This window comes from Protopterus annectens, chromosome 9.part0, assembly GCF_019279795.1.
Source record: "Protopterus annectens isolate FY-2018-M chromosome 9.part0, PAN1.0, whole genome shotgun sequence".
Taxonomy (NCBI): Eukaryota; Metazoa; Chordata; order Ceratodontiformes; family Protopteridae; genus Protopterus; species Protopterus annectens.
The window spans coordinates 928,326,101-928,347,693 of record NC_056743.1 but is presented as its reverse complement, the minus strand read 5'-3'; the positions used below and the strand labels follow the sequence as shown (position 1 = coordinate 928,347,693).

Genomic DNA, 21,593 nt, shown 5'->3' with positions numbered 1-21,593 from the left:
GTTTTTCCTACTCCTTGATTGCCTAGGCTTTGAGCTTGATAGCTTGAGGCCTTCAAGAGGTGTGCCCCAGTTGCCACTTTGGTTTATGTATCTGAAGAGGTCTGTACCACTTTTCCCTCCGGTAATGAGGCTAGAGCATTTTTGTACCCCTCCTCCACTTGTGTAGAGATCCCTTAAGTTCCTGTTGCAAACTTGGTCATTACATTTGAGAGTGACGTCTCTACTCTTCATGACTACACACTTTCCCCAAATACAGCAGAGCTCACCACCCCAGGTTAAGGAGATTTCTCCAGATCCTGTTGTACAGAAGGGGCTACAGCATGTGCTGATATGTTGGACAGTTCAGTGTTTAATGGCTTGTCCTTACAAGTGAGAAAGCATACCCTTATGTAGTGTAATCTGATGATATTGTTGGGCCCTGCAAAGGCCACCCCAATCCCAGCATCAACTGTAGCAAGTATTTCCCCATTGCTGATCTCTGATGCCGAGCCTTAGCAGGCTCAACCCAACATGAACTCATGCCTTACCCCTTCCCTAGCTGGATTCATGAAGACTGTTCTTATCCACCTGTGGCCTGAGAGGGAGACTCTCAGGATTCAGAGGTCTTTTTCTCCTTAGAGGCGTAAGGACAGCAAGAACCCTATCTCTTCAGCCCCCCCAGCATCCTTTAGACATACCCTCAGACTTCTGACTTACACTGTGAACTGGCCTTTGGTCTATGTCCATTCTCCCAGCAACCTCTTAATGAGTGTATCAGCAGGAGGAGTCTTGTGCCATCCTAAAGATGTTTTTGTAGTATCTGAATTCTGCTTACAAGGACTGATATGCCTTGTACAAGCCTTCATTAGTGTGGGATGAGAATCCTAGGCTGGACTGCAGTATGAACTCTTTGGTCCAGCATAGGTGTCAGAGATTACAGCACATTTCCACCTCACTGCCTTATGAAAGATAAGGAGAGAAAGGCTTTGGACAGTACAAGACAGGACTTTCAAGGTGGCTGCACATAGATCAACAGGTTAATTAGAGCTGTCACATTAAGAAAGCAAACTTTGGAAAACAGCAAGTGAAGGTTATAAGTCTAGATAATGTTCACTTACTCGCTAGTCAGTACATCACCTGGATGCCAGCAAAGAAGACATCTGGATAATCTAGAAAAGGAGAAGCAACAACTCTGGTGTAAAAGAGCTTTGCAGATGCTCAGCAAAAATAGTTGAGGTTTCAGCTTTGGTACAGGTGATGGCTTCCAGTAATTTCTAGGAAAAAATAAATTAAATGCATTCAGAGGTCTTTAAAGTAAGTGAGGCACTAGACAACTGTAAAAACTCAAATTACCAAGGGCTGGAAATAATTGAAGAAGATTTAAGTAGTAGTTCAGATGAGCTGATAAAACTGCAGAAATCAGAGGTTGAAATGTAGGAGAGACTTGCTGAATATGAGGCTTATTAAGAAGATTTGTTTAAAAAAATAGTTGATTTAGAAGATGGAACAGATTGAAAGAGAACGTGGTTTTCTGCTGTGCCAGAGAAACTGGAAGACATATAGATTGCATTAATTTTATGAAAGTATAAATAAGCAACTCCAAACTTGGCCATCAGAAAGTGGCCAAGACCTATTAGTAATAAAGATGCACTCAAACCCGCAGAAAGAGATACTTCTGACAAAAACCGTGTTTAAGGGAAAATATTAAAAGCTAGAGACACCAGAGAGTTTCTGGAAAGTGATTATTCGTTCTACATTAGGCAGGGGGGAAGCAAGTTTATCCCTAAAATCAGGATATGTTGAGAGGCATGTATAAATTTTAATTTGCTATATCTAGCTTTTTTTTTCTCCTGAAGGATCAAATACATTTTTGAATGCAGAACAGGCCAAGGAAGACGTAAAAAAAATTACCTAACAAAGAATGAGTCAGCAAGCTGAAAGGGGACTCTTTCCCATTCTTTTCACTAAGAGAACTCATAGAGAGACTTTGCCAGTGAAAACTTATCCATTGTTCCAAAGGAAAATGATTTGAGTGACAGAAATAATCATGGTAACTGACTATAGAAAAGTCATGAATGACTTGGATTTGAACCAGATTAGTGCGTGTGGTCAAAATAATGAGGAAGATGACAAAACATAATGTGAAAATAGGAAATAAATGGAAGATTTGTAAATTGTCTTTTCCATAAGATCCAGTTTGGACATGAGAACTGTGCTTCTGAAAGAAGTGTCTAAAAATGACTGGGATTTTGTTGACTGTGCTTAATTGGTGGGAGGACTCTAAGGCATAATTCCCACTTTGTCATTAATGTTTAGAAGGATAAAGAGAATGAAGATGAACAGTAAGTAATAAAAATGTTTTTAGTAAAATGTATGCAGTAAATGTCTTGAAGTAAACTGCATGTTATGTTGCAGAGTTCTTCTGTATAATAGGCACAGATGTTTTAAAAGTGAGATGGGAGGGTCTCATCAGTGACTGCTGTTTGTTAGTGATATTAAAGTAAGAACATATTTTTTTCATCACTGTAATGTGATCAGAGTTTATATTGCAGCAAGGTAAATGTGATCTTGGGCTCCTGGACACAGAATTAAATGTGTACTGTATGTTTATTAAAATATAACAATTTCCCATAACTTATACAGGTGGAAATGCAGATTAATATTTTTAATTTATGATGCAGTTAGTGGATTTTTCCTCTGAGAAAATAAGCTAGAAAATGTGAAAAATCATAGTTTCCATTATTTAAAAACGACTGTCTCTTGCATTAGTAAAAGTATTAGTTTTTTTAACATTATCAAGAGCCAGCATTAGAGACCACGAACCTACAATTGCCATCATTTAGTCAAGGAATAACTGGAGAATGTGCTCTGAGGCATTTATATAAGAAATGTCATGATTAGTATTTAAAGTGGAACTGGTGAGCAGTTCAGTGAAAATAATTAAAAACTTGCTACTGAGAGAAGTTAATGTCTGTGCAGGCAGTTCCCTCCTTGGCAGCCTTAGTACTTGTATATGAAATATTGCATAACACAATGTAGTTTATTCATTTAAGGGTAGCCAGCACACTTGGGGCTAAAAATCAATTAAGTGAGAGACTGCACACTGTCTTTCACATGTGGGAGAGAAATAGAGGATCAGGTCAGATGGTATATGTGCAAGGAGGATCACAGGCAGGCATTAACACGTACTTTAGCATGATTAAACCCAAGTTTAGAATAGAGTATAGCTGTGTGTTTGCGGCAACTGCCCCTGTTTTAGAAAAGAATACATAGTTTTTTTGTGTTTGTTGTGAGTTAGAAGGGATGGAGGGTTTCAAAATGTAATTAGCTTCTTGTTTCTCAAATGTTTTTGTTCAGCCAAAAAGTCTAGAAAATGTAAAGTGGGTACAGAGATGAGAAAGAGCAGCTGCATCCAAGGTTAATCTGACAAGCATTAATGTGTGCTTGCAAGTTGGAAACTTATATACAAAAGGACTTCCATGCACTATTTAGTTTAGCTACTTTGCCTGTGAGTTCCAGAGAATATGCTGTATTTAAAGCCATCCTCTGCTAATTTTGCACTTCTGCTGTTTATTTTTACTGTATTTTATAAGAATCCTGTTTTGTTTGGTACATTTCTCTCACTTTAGTAGTTTCAAAGTGGAACTGTTTCCACTGCTATAGTACTTATTTACATTGTGTCTGTTAGTTTTACAGGACTGTAATGTATAGATTGTGCGTTTCAAAGCACTTGAGCTGTAAAACCAGAATTACATTGAGTGTTTTCTGACTGTACTATTGTGGCAGAAGTGTGCTGTAGCAAACCTATTTGAGTTGGGGGCTCTTGGCTGACGGCTTATTGTGTGGTTTCCTGATTGGTCTGCAGCTCTTGCTGTTGTAAAACTTGTTTTTCTGATTCTGTATAAGCCCAGTGTTTGTGCTAAGCTGCTGTCCGTGCAGCGGTGGTTAGCAGTGCCATGTATATTTGCAAATGCTTTCAAGTTAAAATTTCTCTTAGAATAGCTGTCTCTCCAACTTTCCCCAGTCCCTAGTGGTGTGCAGAGCAGCATTGCCTTGTTGGATAGTTGCAGTTCACACGGAGTATAGCACCCATTCTTTGTCTGTGTGCTATCATCCCAGTTCAGTTAAGTCTATGCACTCTTCTTCTTGGTTGAACCCATAGTAAAAAAACCTGAAAACATGGGCACTTTCCTGCTGGCTCTGTGGTTAGGCTAGAGGACATGGGCATCCTGAGACAATGTAGCAGTTGTCTCGTATACTGCCAACCACTTAATCCTAGAACAAACAATACGGTCTGTGAGAGATGTAGTTATGCTATAAAAATTGAGACACGACTCTCACATACTGACAGATCAAAAGACAAACAAGTTGCCAACACACGCACATCATTTCCCTCACTAAAAAAAGTCTCAACACATAAACTCGCATATGCAGAGGTACTCAGAAGTAACTTACCAAAACGTCAGAGGCCGACCGTACGCTGCCCTTAGAAACCACAAGCAAACAAACCAGGTCAACACCAACTACTGCACATAAAAATACACATCGCAGTGTTTCTACAAGCAAGCCCCTGAGGCGAAACACACACTTTCCAACATCTTGGTCATAGTAGACTAAATCGGATAAAGAGAGAGTTACAGTCAGTTGCCAAGTTTTGCCAGATCACGCAGGCAGTCAAGTCACTCAACCACAAGTACCAGTATGACTCAGTCATAGTCCATGTGGGTGTTAATGAGCTGATACGTACTTGTCGGGACTACATAAGAGAGATGTAATGGGCCTCTCTGAATACGTGTTCAGGCGGGTATGAGCCCTGCATTGAGCAGCATTCTACCCTCACCAAGAATGATACCACAATACAAACAGAAAATTATTGACTTTGATAATTGGCCTAGCTACTGGTATTATTCCAAGGGGATCCAGTATTTGTCAGCCTGGGATGACATGATCAAGTGACCAAGCTACATTGCCAGAGATGGTCTACACCTGTTGCCTCTAGGTGTTCGAATACTGGCCAAGGCTTTAGCCACCCTCATAGTGCCTTTTTTAGGCAGTGCCAAACCAGCAGTCCTACCGATGTAACAAATTCTTCTAATGCCAAGCTGAAGGTGCTACTGCTCAGTGGTATTAGTCTTAACAAGAAACTGCACTCCTTGGAAGCTGTCCTCACCCTGGAGAATGCTGATGCCTGTGCAGTTACACAGACACTCTTTCTCCATCTGTGGAAAGCAGCCCAACATTGCAAGGCAACAATGCCTATCACATGTTAGACCACCCTCTGAAAAGGAAAAAAAATGAATGGAGGTGTTTCCATTTATATAAAAAACAATCGCACCTCAAGATTGGTCAAACAGGATGACTCACTTGAGCTACTCCATGTCCAAGTGACCATAAGCAAAATCCCCCACCATAGCATCTCTAGTTACAGGTCCCCAACCATGAACCACAAAAAACACTCCACATATATATTAGAATCACTTACTATTCAGCCAAATACACTAGTCATAGGTGTTTTTAACTAACCCTCCATGAACTGGGGAACATATATGACCACTAATATGCAGGCTCAGAGATTCCTGGACTTTGTCAATACAAATGTTTTGGAACAGCTGGTCTGCACTACCACTAGGGGCTCAAATATCCTTGACATAATACTCACACACATGGGGGAGCTTTGCACCCCCCAGCTTAATGTCTTCATTGGTATTGGTAAGATCAGATCATAAATCGGTCTCATTTGAAATAAATGTAATGGTAGAACTCCCATCAAACACTAAAACCTTAAAAAATTTTTCCAGTTGAAATTAACTTCTGTTATGTGATAGCATAGATAATTCTAAAGCTTCCCCTAACCCCTAAAATATGGAAATGTATGCAGAAGTGTACACAAATGCCCTGTGCAGCCACTTGTATAAATGCATAGAAACACCAGTACCTGGCCAAACTAAAGCCAGGTCTAGCTAGAAAAAAGTCACCCTGGTGGACCCATGGCATAAGTAGATTTATACAAAAGAAGGAAGAAATTCCTGTGTAGAAGAAAGTTGGAGGGTGCACAACAGAGAAAAAAAATCCCTCAGTAGTCTGTACAGATAAAACAGGGAAGTAATCAAGTCTTCAAAAGCAAAGGATTTTTAGTTATGTCCGAAATCTTAAGAGAAACACTTAGCAATCTGCTGAGTTTGTTGTAGATGGCACTACCTATAATCAGCCAGAAAAAACAGCAAGCTTCCTGGCTGATAAATTCAACTCAAATTTCATCCCTTATCACTTACTGTCACTCTGCATGAAATACCCCATACCATTCCGTTGCCTGTTATTGCAAAATAATAGGTTGTTGCTGCATTGTCTAAAGCTAGACGTACGACATCTATTGTCCCTGACAGAATCCAAGGGCACCTGTTAAACAGCTTGAAACCTGGTCTAGCAGACCTACTTGAATCTCTGTTTAACCACAGTCTCCAGATAGGCTTTGTCATGGTAGAGTGGAGGACAGCAGCAGTCCTCTCTCTGCTCAAGGGGGAGGGGGGGAGACAATCAATGGACTCAGGAACCTACTGACCCATAAGTCTGACTAGCCTCATGTGCAAGGCTGTGGAAAGGATAATCATGAACCTGATTAACAACAACATAGGAATCTCCAGACTCTAGACCCAACCTAGTTTGACTATGTCAAAGGCAGGTATTGCCTGCTGAATCAGGTGGACTTCTATGAGAAGGTCATCAGGGCCATGAATGAGGGTAAGATCGTGCATGCAACGTACCTTGACCTGGCCAAGGCATTTAACTCAATACCCAACTCTGGTATTATAGATAAACTCACAAAATTGGGCATAAACCTCTGCATCACCAGATAGCCAAATAGCTCATGGATAGGACACATGTTAGAGTGGGGGAATCCACAGCCAGCAAGAGGTCGGTCAACAGTGGAGTACCAGAGAGCTCAGTGCTGGGCTCCCTCCTGTTTAGGATATACTTCTAAGATGTCGAGGCAAATGTAGATGGCATATGGCTGACCAAGTTTGCTGATGACTGTAACTTGGGGCAATCATTGACTCCCAAAATGATGCCGATATCCTACAGAAAGAACTGACACAGACTGATGATTGGTGTCAGAGCCATGGCCTCAAACTAAATGCTAAAAAGTGCATAATAATACCGTTTGAAATCAAATACCACTGCAAATTACAACATTGATAGCACCTCCCTAAAAGTGGACCCTGTGGTGAGAGATCTGGGTACTCTGATAGTAATCTGAACTTTGACCACCATATGTCCACTGTGGTGAGAAAATCCTTCTATGTGCTTCAGCTTATAAGTAAGGGCATGGCATCCAGCTCTAAGGATGTTATAGTACTACTGTGCTTGGCCCTCATCAGACCAATAATTGAGGACAGTGCATCCATTGGCTTGTACCTCACCAGTCATCTGCAGCAGTTGGAGCATCCTCAGAGGTTTCTTACCACAAAAATACATGGTGCAACCAACATGTCAGATTTGGACCGATTAAAAGCCCTATCAGTTTTCTACCTATTACTTGAGGGGTGATCTATACCTGAGCTACAAGGCAGTGTCTGACCCAGAAATGATGGAAATGTTGCATATTGTCAAAACTAACTGCATGAGCAATACCCACTCCAAGTATCTAAACCTCAAAACCTCTTTGACATGAATAGATCATGCTGGAGAGACAAATATATGTCGCAGAGATTGCCCCTACTCAGGAATATAGGCTTCGTGTTCACGTGAAGCAGAGCCCTTCCCTGACCATTTTCAAGTGCAGTCTGGACAAATGGATGTGAAATCGCAAATCCACTCCTGAGGTGGCACCCATGTCCCTTATGGACAGAGGCAGTCTGTAAAAATTGCCCAAACTGTATTTGCTGACCCTTGTTATCTTTTCCTTAGAGACAGAAAATTGGGTAAAGTCTGGGTAAAATTGGCCGCTTGTAAGGGCTCGAGCTGTTAGCCTAGTAATCTCCTGTGAACCTATGTGAAAATAATAGCTTCTTAATGAAATGACTGCCTTATCAATTTTATTGTGCAGTATCATTGGCATTGCAGATATCGACAAAGCAAAGAGTGCTGAATTATATTATGAAGTGTAGGGAGTAAATAGCAGTGTTACAGGAGATGCATCTATGTGGAAATTAACATGTGAATTTGGCCAAGAAAGCACTTCAGAGTTGGTATTCACCAGAGTGTCAAGGGCAAAGGTAAGTAATACTGACTGTGAGAGAGGCTACTTTGGTGACTGAAGGGGAGTAAGACAATAATGGTAGAGTTGTAATTAGGCGTTATTGGTAGAGAAGGAGGATTGTGCTGGCATGTTTTTATATTCCACCTAAAACTACTATTATGGAGCTTAAGAGAATTTTGGGATATATAATTAGCTAGATAATATTGCTTATGGATGATTTGCAATACTGAGGATGTATCAGAGGGACCTAAAAGGGAAAATACTGTATAACAAAAGAGGTAATATTTCGGAAGAAATGTTTTTGACATTGGAATGGAAAATTTAAGTTTATTAGCAGGAGCTTAGACAGAATATACATTTCCCCAAGGAGCAAAAACTTGTCTAGTCTGGATAGAAATTACATTTCACAGGAGCATAGGTATTTAATTGAAAGCTGTGAGGCACATCCAGTAGCTATTTGAGATCATGCAACAATAAAAAACTAAAGTAAAGATACAGGGCAATGAAGTAACAGTGAAACGCAGTGACACTTTCCCACTTATTTCTTAAAAGGAGAGAAATATAAGGAATGGGTAGTGGAAATGATTAGAGAATTATTAGGGAAGGTAGACCTTCAGAAGGGGTAGCTATAGAGTGGGTTAAAATGAAAATGGGGTTTAAAATACAGTATAAATCAGAGAAAAGGAGGTATGGGTTATAAAGTAGTAGGAATTATTTAGAAGGAGAGTTTGAACTATTGCAGTTACTGAAGTAAAGGGGAGTATTTGGGACTGTATGCATGAGTTTAGAAAGATTGCTGTTAAGCAAGTATTTTTGACAACTCCATAGCACAAAACTCTCACCACAACAACTTACATAGCAGAAAGTAGAAAAGATTGTTGGCATACTTAGAGCTTATGACAATTTATTTATGTATGTATGTATTTATTTATTTATTTATCTTTGTTTGCCAAAAAAAAATCCAACTGGGACAGACGCCATTTTCAGAGGAGGTCGGGGGAAATGCTCCAGACACATCTTTAGAATGTGGGAGGAAACCCACGTGAATGTAGGGGAGGACATGCAGACTCCACACACAATACACCCTAGCTGAGAATCGAACCAGAGAACCTCTTGCTGTGAAGTAACAACGCTAACCACGCCACAGCTGCGCCACCCAGAAAAGAAAGCTAACAATCCTATGCAGTATAAGAGATATTTCAGAATTTCTGTGTAGATCTGTATAAAGCAGAGGAATGGGGAAACCAAGTGAAGGCACAAATAGAAATATTTATGGAAGAATTAACTAAGCCAAGGTTAAAGGAATATATGAGACTCAATAGTTAATAGCCAAGATAGGAAGGGATGAAATAAAATGATGCATAATCAGTCAACATGGAAGTCGCCAGTAGTAGGTAGTATTCCTGTGGAAGATATGAGGGGGGACATTTGGAAAAGATCTCCAAAGTTTTATTTAACAACATTTGAAAGGGAGGGGGTAGTACCATCATCTTGGAAGAAAGCTGTGGTGGCTGTATTACCAAAAGAAGGTAAAGATTCTTCAGAACCAGGTTCATAAGTTAGCACTAGGCTAGATGCCCTTGCTGGACACTTTATACCTAACCAGTTTCCCTTTTTGTGCTCAAATTAACCTATTCCATTTGATTAGAGATTGGTCTTATCCATCCCTTGTCGATAATTAAATATTACCTCCAATGATTACTGGAATCATACCACTGATAATTTGAAAGGACCCATGAATGGAACAAAGCATTTAGGAGCTGCCTTTGTCTATTAGTAGAAGAGGGGGCAGTCCTGGGGTAAATTTTCTGTTTCCCATCCATAAATCCAAGTCACACATGATTATGGACAGGGATGGACTTTGTTTTATGTAGATAGTCTGTTCCAGAGCAGCAGTATCCTCTGCAATATACACCTCTGGCTCCAAACTGTTATGTTGATGTTGCAGAAGAGGATTATATCCATAGATTGAGTACTTCTCCTACCATTTTGAATGCTGATGTGCAGTAAATCTGTCAGTATTGAGTCAGAGGATTCCTTGTATGCCAGACACAAGTCGCTTCTTAGCAGTTAGTAGGATACCAAATATAGCAACAGAGCTTTGAGTTTGGTCCATGTGGGACTTGTTGTTTAGGCCTTTTATCCTTTTAATGAGATATCTCTGTGGGCACTCCAGTTCTGTGTGTCTGGACAGGTACATGCCAAATGGGGCATTATATTTGATGACTGGCCTAAAGACGGCTGAGTAAAAGGGGACAATGACATCCCTAGATCTAGACGCAGTCCCTTTGTTTATAAGCTGTGCAGTATAGTGGACACATGTTGGTCAGCAGTTAGGTTACTGTCCACATAAGTCTCCCAAATCCTGAACAGCTGGGTCATCTCATAGGGACATATAGTCAATGTGGTAGTTCCCTAGGGTAGATGACATCCCAAGGAATGCAGTAATGCATTTTTGACATTTAGCTTCAGTCCATGATTTTAGCACCAAAATCCAGAGACAGGTCCAGTGTTTGGAGGTACCCTGTGTCCTGATTGATAAGTCTTTCTGTGGCTTTGATTATGAGGCTGGTCAAACTTGAGTCTGTAATTGCCTGGGTATGTGAAAGATTCTCTCTTATGCAGGAGAATGACCGTAGCTTCTCCATTCACTTGGTACAAAATGTGTATGGACACTGAATTTGAACAGTCTTGTTAAGGGTGTGGCTAAATCATTCTAAGATGCATTCAGGAGATATTATCAGGACTCATCAATGCAGTATTTTTAACTTTTGATATTACTTTTAGGACTACTACTTGTGTAATAGCTGGAGAGGAGGCAGTTGGGGGATAGACAGAGGGGAGAGAGGAATAAAGTTAGAGCTACGTTTATCGACCAGTAGGTTCGGTATATCTTCAGCTTCAGTATATGTAACATAATTCACAATCAGCTCAGCGCATTGATATGTTGTGCTTTTGATATTACGAACAGTAACTAAAAATGCCTTGTGATTGTCTTTGGCCTTGGTAGCTGTTTTATCCTCATACTTGGCTTTGGTGGATTTTCTTAAGCTCTTGAGTTGTTTGTTTATTTCAGTAACATTCTGGGAATTACTCTTCTTACTTTTGGTCAAAATTGTCTTCCTTTTGTTGTAAAGCTTGTCAGTATGGTTTTACCGTGTGTTTGTTTTTGGGATTTGTTTTACACTTGTTCCTAATGAGTACAGCCGAGTTTATATGCAGATATATTGGCAAGCTTCAAATCGCACTAAGCCCAGTTAACTCCTCTGAATATGTAGAAACCTACACCACTACACTATATCTGCATATAAACTTCAGTTGTACTCCATAGGAACAAGGAGTATGTAACATGTCTTAAAAAAAAAATGTCTAGAAGTACCTTGAGTGGAAGGGGTCTTTGGTTGCAATTGTATTTCGAAAGATTTTGCTTTATGGTCAGCCATAAATGATGAAGCTACGCAAGGGACAGTACAGAATGCTTCCATATTAGTAAGGACAAGATCCAAAGTGTTAGATTCCAAGATGGCTTTAAACTGAGTGCTCTCCCAGTCTGAAAACAGAAACTTAGCGAAGAAGGCTAGTGGACCTAGATTTCTGAGTAACTTGGCAAAGAAGGCCAGTGGACTTAGATTTATGAGTACATTTCAGTAAATGGCTAGTAAGTGCACTGCCTGGATGCCAGAAAAAAGTAATATAAAGGATCTGGAGGAAAATCACCAGTGTTTCAGCAAGAAGCTCTGCAAGTTCCAGGCATGACATCCAGTAACCTAGAGGAGATTATAAAGCAGGTGCACACAGACCTGGTTAAAATAAACGGAACACTGAAGGAGTATATGAACACAATAAAAAGTTGGAGAGATATGGAAGAAGCTTTAAACAGATATTCAGATAAGGTAGGTTGAAGTGAAAAAATGGCTGTATATGAGATTGCACAAGAAGAGATGTTTCATAAAATAACAGAATTAGAGGACAGAGCATGTAGGGAAAACCTGATATTCTTTACTGTACCAGAAAAGTTGAAAAAACAGACTATTAATTTTTAATTTTATGAAAGCACAAATAAGCAACTACACTGGTATTCCACAACAGGAACTGTTAATTGAAAGGGCACATCATATGTTTGCTCCATAATTGATTATTGAAAAACAATCTAGACCTTTAATAGTAAAAAATGCAGTCTTATCGACAGAAGGAGCTGATTTTGACAAAACTGTGGCAAAAAGATAAAGTGCTAAAAGTGAGAGATAGAGTGTTTGTGGAGAATGATTACTCAAGTGTACACCAGGCAGAAGAGGGGTAAATATATTCCATTACTTAGAGAATGTCAAAAAGCAGGCATGAGATTCAAACTGCTGTACCCAGCCATCTTCAAAGTGTTTTTCCCTGGAGGGGCAAAATCATTTTTTGATGAAGTACATGCTAAGGTGAAAATGAAAAAGTTGGCGCAACAAAAAGTGAGCTGTGGATCAGAAATGAGGTTCTGCTTTGTATTCTCCTGGTGCTAAGGCCTACAGAGAAACTGAGCCTGTGAAATTTATTCCACTGTTTTCAGTTGCCTGAGAGAAGGAAGAAAACATAAGACTCTACTTGAAGAATCTGGAATAATTTGGAAATGAAACAGAGGCAGGATTTGAGAGGTGGTGATGAACAGGATTAAAGCTAGTAACTTGGAAATTGACAACTCTGGGATGATAAAGCAGTAATTATATTTGTGAAACATGACAGAACAGGACAATCTGAAAATATTGGACTTCCGTGGACTTTGTTAAAAGTGTGGGGAACTTTAAAGCATATACCCAGCTTCATGTTATTAATGTTCAGAGAATAAAATCAGTAACTTGTAAACAGACAAATGTGGGACTACAAAGCAATAATTATATTTGTGAAACATAACAGAACAAGAGGAGTTGGAAATATTAGATTTTTGTGGACTTTGCTAAATATGTAGGGGAGTCTAAAGCATATGCACCACATTGTGTCATTAAGCTTCTGAAAACTACTTTGGAGAAGGCAGCAGAAGTGAGAAAGTTAACTGTAGGTAAAACTGATTTTTTTCTCTTAATAGTAATGTTTAAATTTTGCATGATTTTCAAATCAAGCTGTGAAGTAAAGCTTTTTTCAGTTTTTTTAATGTAATGGGAATATTAATATAAATAAATGCTGTTTTTTTTTTTCTTTTTCTCCCTTCTCTCTTTTTACCTGTTCATTTTAATAAATATAGGCACTGCAGTGTGAGAAAAAAGGGAGAAAGGAAGGGTCTGGTTGAGATAGCACAGGAAAAGAAAAATTTGTGTGCTTTTTTTCATGCTTGCATAGGGAAATGATTGGGTTAACCCTGGGATTTATCCAGCAATAAGTTTCTTACAAAACATATAAATGGAAAAGAGTATTGACTATTATAAGGCTTTTTTTCCAGTAAACAAGATATCCTTAGCAGCTTGTGTCTGGTTTGCATGTCACAGAAGACAATCTGATAAAGAGAAATGGCTTTGAGAAGATGTTTACTGATAGCATTCAAGTGTTTTCTTAGCTGGGAGAGCTGTAAAGATAATATAAAATCAGATAGCATTTACTAAAAGCACAAGCTGTATCATGCATCTTAGCATGTATGACCTTTCTTTTTGGGTGTCTCTAGCCTGTGGGTATGGCTATCATTTTAGAAAGTTTGTTCTTATTATGTACATAGTTTTGTGTGTTATTATCAAGTTTTAGGGGGTGTGGGGTGTATTTTTGTTTGTGGGTTTTCAATAAAACAAAAAAATTCTGTAAGATGTGACATAGGCTCAAATGGAGACGACACGAAACAATTGTGTAAAAGATTAACCTGCCAAGTGGTGCATGCTTTGAATACAAAGGCTGGAACAATACATTTAACAAAAAAGTTGTTATACACAAATGGTGGGAAGAGTAATCCCTCAGTAATATGATTCTTTCTAGAATGTGTTTAAACATTAATGGACTCACAGATAAATATAAAAGAGTAGTGAATTATATTAAAAAATGTAGAGTGCAAGTAGCTATGCTCCAGGAGACGCACTTGGAAAGAACTGAACATGTGAATTTGATAAAGAAAGGTTTTCAGGATGGTTATTCAGCAGAACATCTGGGGCAAAGGAAACAATGAGTACTTATATGAACTGCAAGAGATTTCAGCAAGAATTAAGGAGGAAGGGTTCCTCTTTGAGAAGCTGTGTTAGGATAGAGGAACTAAGCAGGCATGCTCTCTTTCCCCTCTGTTTGCTTTATATTCATATCCATTGACTAGGAAAGTTAGTAAATCACAAATTCAATGATACAACTAGTATGGTACACAGGTAAACTTAGCTTTATTTACAGAAAATATTATTTTATACGTGATAAATCCAGAAAAAAATATTTTGTTGTTGTGAAACATTGAGACAGTTTCATGTCTCTCTATGATATAACATGAAGGTAAAACAAAGGCTGTAGTGGTAAACATTACACCTATGCTTTAATTGATTTGGCAGTACCCACACTTATGGAGACCAAATGATATGTATTTAAATGTCTGGATTAAAAAGGATTCTGTTACGGCAGCTAAGGATATGTGGGCTGAAAGTAAAAAGATCATCTTGAAGCTCCTGATTATATACACGGACAGTAAGATGCAAGCACTGAAAATGGTTTCAGTCTCCTTAGTCTTATAGTCATGTCAGGCTTATTTTTATCAACCAGAGTAGAAGTTGTAGAAGAGAATTAATAAAGAGTTGAAGGAATTCATTTGGGAGGAGAAGGCATTTGTTATGAAAGTTAAGTTGATTCCCCTCCATAGTACAAAGTGATGTAGGATTATCTGATTTGAAAGGATGCTTTACACAGTTAAGTCTCATGCACATGATTCAGGCATAAAACTATAAACAAAGTGGAAAAGTGTGTTGATGAAGGGGGAGTTGTAGTTCAAGAAATAGAGAGAGAGAGTGAGAAAGTAGTATTTTGAATGCAAGTCATTAGGGAAGAGAATAATATCCATACATGATATTGTATTCATGAAGCAGAGTATTCTAAGAACTAAGCCAAAAGGGGAATTGTGAAAAGGGATTTTATTAATAGGAGATGCCTTCATGTAGGGATATAGAAAATAGGAAAAAGGGAGGTGGCATTTACTGGATGAAATAAGCAAAAGAACCAAGGTATTTAGAATAAATAACTAGAGAGAAGAATGAAACAGAGTGAGATGAAACTAAGCAGACGTTTGAAATGCAAGTTAGACTGCCTTCACTGCTAGGCATTGATAACAGAATATAGGCAAAGAAAAAGGGATGAGGGAGTTCTAAGTGAAAGACCAGCTCTAGCAGAGATTTTAGCTGAAGCTGCTGTTAATGGGTGGATACTTAGTAGGCTATATAATTATTGTGTGCCAACTCTAAGCATCAGTCAGAGGAGGTTAGAAAAAATTGGGAAAAGAGAATGGAAAGGCAATTTACAAAGGAGCAATGGGAATACATCTGTAAAACTCCCAGGTATGCAAAAAACCCCAAAAGGTTTAACATTTTTGAATGGAAGAGTTTAAGTAGATTTATACTCTGAGAAGATTCCAGAGTTCTTCCCCAGGTAGTGTGTAAATGTCTGAAGGTATGATTGAAAAGACAGAAGTAATTGGGAAAGTAATTTTTTGGAAATGTAATGATTTGGCAGATTTTAAATATTCTCTACAGAGTACTTTGTTGGAAATATTTTGGGAACAAATGGTTGCAACAAAGGAAGTGATTCTTTAAACTGGGGTATAGCATCAGAATTGCCTTGACATAGTAAGGCATTATTAAGTTTAATGTTTTTGGCTGCCAAAAAGCAACTACTAGAACATGGACATCAAAATCTAAATCAACTACTTAATGTTGTTGGCTGCCAAAAAGTAATTACAGGTAATGGACTTCAAAATCTAAACAACTGTAACTAAATTACTAAATATTGTTAAACAGATGAAAGAAGTGAAAGTTAGATGTTGATGTTTAAAGAGGGAAGGAGCAAATTAAATAGAAATAAATTGAAAAAAAACAAATTGAATTTATGGGAACAGTACATGGAAAATCTTCATGAAGAGGAGTGGAGCTTAAGACAGAATTGAGCCATTTATGTAATGTTTAGTGTGAATGGAAATCATTAAAAAGAAAACATATATCACATGGCAGAATGGACATGTTATGTTTTGTTTTCTATTAATGTATATACTCATGTTACTATTTAAAATATGAAGATTTAATAAAAACATTAAAAAAATTGTCAAGTACTGAGGTGATGGACAATCCCCTCCAGCTGTTTGATATATGTCCCCTTTCTGCAGCTATTCTCATTTCAGATTCTAATGATACATGCTTCACTTGCAAGGTAGGGGCCCACTTAAATTCCAACATTGTGTATGTGGTATGACTCCTCTTGTCCACTGACTCTTCAGTATAGAGCTAAGAACTATTTATCCAGCCATAAAGTTCTTAGAAACACTCCTATTCCAGGTCATCGTCTTATCCTGTGAGATAACTAGTCTGTTTTTTAGTATATGAACATGAGAGTAGCGATACTCCAAGGATATTGCCAGTATCCTGGCAGATCGATTTAGTGCCAACTTCACCCCCTCTCACCCCCTAAAGGGCCCATCTCAAAAGATTGCCAAATTCCAGTAATCACAGCCACATAGGTAGAAACCGCACTCTCCAAAGCTAAGAATACAGCATCCATGGGACCAGATGACATCCCGGGCTGTGTACTACATGAATGACAAAATGAACTGGCACCTCACCTAAGTGTCATGTTTAATCATAGCCTCACCTCAGGCTTCATGCCCACTGAGTGGCGCACAGCTGCAGTTATCCCACTCCACAAGGGAGGATCCACCTTGGATCTCGAGAACTACCATCCCATCAGTCCGACGAGCCTGATCTGCAAGGGCATGGAACGCATGGTCATGGAACTTACAAACAAAGACATTGGCAACCTTCAAACACTGGACCCCACCCAGTTTGGGTTCGTGAAGGGCCGATCTTGTCTCCTGAACATGATTGACTTCTTCAAATCAGTCTCCAGATCTGTAGACGAGGATAAGGCAGTCCAAACAGCCTATCTGGACCTCGCCAAGGCCTTCGACACCATCCCCCACTCTGGAATCATAGATAAACTTACTAAGCTGGGCATAAATCCCTAAGTCACTCGATGGGTTGCCATTTGGCTTACTGACAGAACCCGGACTGTAAAAGTAGCTGACTCCAAATCCAGCTCCAGACAAGTGGAGTACCTCAGGGTTCCGTCCTGGGACCGCTCTTGTTTGGCATCTACTTCTCTGAAGTACAGGCCAACACTTAGGGACTCTGGCTAACAAAGTTCGCAGATGACTGCAAACTGGGAGCCATTATTGAATCCCCAAATGTTGTGGATGTTCTACAAAAGGGCCTTACAGAAACAGGTGCTTGGTGCCAGAGCCATGGGCTCAAGCTTAATACCAAGAAATGTATAGTTATCCCCTTTGGGAAAAAACATGTACCCATGAATTACCGCATAGTTGGCAGTACACTAAACACCGAAAGTGTGATGAGAGACTTACGGACACAAGTGGGCAGTCTTACCTTCAGTAACCACATTGCCACAACAGTCAGGAAATCCTTCTGTGTGGCACACCTCATCACTAAGGGCTTTTTATCCAGAAAAAAGGAGGTCATTGTCACATTGTACTCATCCCTCATTAGACCCATTATAGAGTACACTGCCCCATTTGGTATGTACCTCACAGGACATCTGCAACAGCTGGAAAGGCTGCAGAAATACCTCACTAAAGGAATCACAGGCCTAAAGCAGATGCCCTATGTTGACCGTCTAAAAAAACTCCAGCTATACTCCGTGGCATATCGTCTACTCAGAGGCAATCTCTGCTTAACATACAAGGCGATGTCAAACCCTGAGTTGTTGGACATGCTCCACTTAAAGAAAACCCAATCCCTCAGAGCCACACGCTCCAGGAATCTAAACCTTGTCATCACAGTGAACAAAACATGCTGAAGGGATAGGTTCCTGACCCAGAGACTCCCCATACACTGGAATAGACTGCCCATACATGTCAAGCAGAGCGCCTCCTTGGCCCTCTTCAGAAGGAACCTTGACAATTGGATGAGAGAGAGGAAATTCACCCTGGGGATCACGTCCGTTGCCCTGCTAGATGGGTCCAGGGAAGTAAATACTGTGGGAAGAAATATCCAGGAAATTGTTATGGCTAGGCTTGTATAGGCCCTAGGGCCGATAGCCTAGCACCAGCCTATGATACATACTTATGTTGGCAGTTGGTGCTGATGTGTCAGTAGGCCGTTATTTGAGGAATTTCTTTTTCAGTCATTCACACTGCTGGGGAAGTAAACAAAATGGAAAAATTAGATATGCTGCTGCAGTTCTTTGCGTAGATTCATAAGCCTTAATTGGATTGTGTCTTCTGGATGTGAGGGGTTCTTGAGAGAAGCATATATGCAGCTGAAGAGAATTGATCTTTCCTCGTTTCTGTTTAGAGTAACAGAATGGTTAGGCAGTAGGTGTGAACTTCTGCCTCCTGTAACTTGTAAAATGTCTGTGTACTTTATCACCATTCTTGCTGATCCCGTACCTTATCCTAAAATTCAGGGAGGAAACACCAAAATGTGGTTTTGCGTGACCTATGTGGCTGAGAATCGCGTACTTCCACATGGTTGACCAACTCCACCTCAGAACTTTGCTGCTAGATCTGCAGCCCTTTATCCCACAGGTTTGTTGACTATGGTCTTAATGGTAGTTAAGGCTTCTAAAAAAGCCTTCTTTTTGGCAAGCTTGTGCCTTTAGATGGAGCTGGTTCTGTATTTTGATGGAATAGTACACCAAAATGCCCTATTTAATTCACTGGCAGGCAGCCTGTGCTGTCTCTGTGTATCATGATTTTATGGCAAGCATGATTATGTTCCAGTCAAAGCTGGTGAAATAATTCCTCAAAAAGTGATGTGTCTGTCCTGTTTAGATGAACCTCACCCCTCTATGATACATGAAGTTAATGACACTGAGGCTTGCCTGTCCACAATATGAGCTTTCTAGCTTGATGGTGATGAAGTTCAAGTTTTGGAAGATGCTAGGCCATCACAACTACATGTATGACATCAGTGATCCCCAGACCCTCATGTAGGGAACTGTATCTTCTATTTCACAGGGATCATGTGCTCCTTAGGAGTGACCATGTTTCCCCTCAAAAGTAGTTCGAGTCCAATCACCAGTCATCACCATTTTCTTTTTACAACAACAAAATCCATGGCTGATTATCATACACATGCTAGATGAGCAGTGTCATCTTAGGTGCTGTCTGAAATGGGTGCATCAGTTCAGAAAAATTAATCAGCCATTCTTCTCCTTTGCTTCAGGGAGGAACATTTTTCTGGTTGTCAAGCACACATTTTCCAAGTAGATCATCAACTGATTTGTCTACTGCTGTTAGACAGCTAACCACCTTCTGGCTAATACTTTGATCAAAGCTCACTCCAGCAGGGGTGTAGCTGCCTGTAGTGAATGCTTTGTTAATGTTTCTATTTCAACTTGGACTTTGGTACAGCAATAAAAAAAATATTGCTTCAACCATGATGCCAGGAATCAGACATCTTTTGTTAAGACAGTAGTCCAGGCTTTCTGAGCTCTGCTTTTGTGTAGCTCCTGTTTTTTCCACTATTCTGGTTTACTGCATGAGATTCATCCCAACTGTTAGTTCCATCAGAAACAGTCCTTCACTTAAGATGTAATGGTAATACAGTCTTTCTATATCATTTAATATATGAGTGGATCTTTCCACTATGATTGCATGTCTGTTTCACTCAACCTCAGATGATGGAATTCCCTGCAAGTCGTACACATAGGTACTTACATGTGACCTGCTAGCAGTGTAGGTGCCAAATGTTCATCGGTAGTTCATTTGCATTAAGATTATTGTTACAAGGTAGGGAGCCCTGGGTTGAACACTGTTAGATACTGTGCATAAGTTTCATGACATATAACAGGCAGATGGACATCCCCAAGCATGGGATCTTCCAAAAATTTGTCAGACTCTGATATGTGGAGAAGATGATTACAGACATTATCTGCACTAAGGAGGGTTTTCTGGAGCTCACTGAGCATAGGAGGTACATATCTATTATATCCAAAGGGTAGATAAGAGGGCAGGAGATAGACTAGAGCAGGGAAGAAAAGGGGCAAGAGTGAGAATTGCACAAGAGAGCAAACTGATATAGATAAAAGGGAAAAAATGAGAAAGGAGAGGAATAATTAAATTGTTCTAGGGGGAGAGAAAGACCAATTAGAAGTTCAAATAGAAGGGAACCAGCTGAGATTAGAAAAGGAAAAGTGAACAGATAAATGCCATCTTTTTCACTTGTAACACACAAAGTGAGAGAGAGAGAACAGTATACAAGATAAATTCTGTGTATTTAATTGTAGATTTATCTTACTGTATATTGTATACTGATTGTTACTTGTTGGGAGATTTTTTCTGGCTTCCAGAGAAGAGAGGTTTCTAACCCGGTCAAACTTTACTGATAAACAAATGCAAATAAAATGTCTAGGCACCCCACTCACAGTTGTATAAACAAGAAAAGGAGTATGATCAAAGAGAAAAAAGGGAATTAAGGAATATCTTAGACTGGCAACCTTGTCACCATTGCACACCAGTGGAACTAATGAAGAGAGAAGAAAACTAGGTGGCCACTTACTAGGAAGAGACTTAAAACAGTGTTGGGATAGGGTAGAGATTAAAGACAGGATAAGATGTAAAAGGAAAAAAGAAGAAAGTAAAACTTAGAAACTAAAACAGTAATTCATTGTTACTGTCAAGTACACTGTTGAAAAGTGAAAAAGGACAGAATAAAAAAATATTTAGAAAAAAAGAAAAAGGGGGAACATTATGCAGTCAGTGCTCACTAGGAGATGTAAACATTGTCAAAATTTTGAACTACTTAGATCAACAAGACAAGACAGACCAGGAAAAATATTTCAGCAGCTAAGCAATACATTACAAACTCTAAAAGAGAAAAAAGATGATGAGCAACATTAGCCAGTATACCTGACTAGTATGAAGGCCCTCCAGGACTGGACTAGTGCAAGTTATCAGTGTGTTTGTAGGAGAGTATACAAAACAAAGCAATATTTATTGCCAAGTTCAGTGGCTATGCAAAACAGGGAAGCATTGCTGAAAAGGTCAGATTTTGTGGTACCATGTTAAAAAACTGAAAAAAATATAAAACATGCAACAGCAGCCACAGTGATTAAGCTATAAAGTTTTAAATATGTTTTATTTGCAGCTAGAAACTTCTCTACTGACTAGAAGATGCATGAAAATAAGAAAACTCAGCAACTCAATAAAATAATGCTTAAAATTGGATCATTAATAGTGAACTTTGGTACTTAGTTCAGTGGCGTG

The 21,593-nt window shown here is 39.3% G+C and overlaps 1 protein-coding gene across 2 annotated transcripts in view; it reads left to right on the top strand.

Moving 5' to 3' along the window:
- LOC122811674 (zinc finger CCCH domain-containing protein 10-like) overlaps positions 1-21,593 on the top strand; it is a 3,783,075-nt gene that overhangs the window by 3,483,095 nt on the left and 278,387 nt on the right. The gene's annotated exons all lie outside the window — the stretch shown is intronic.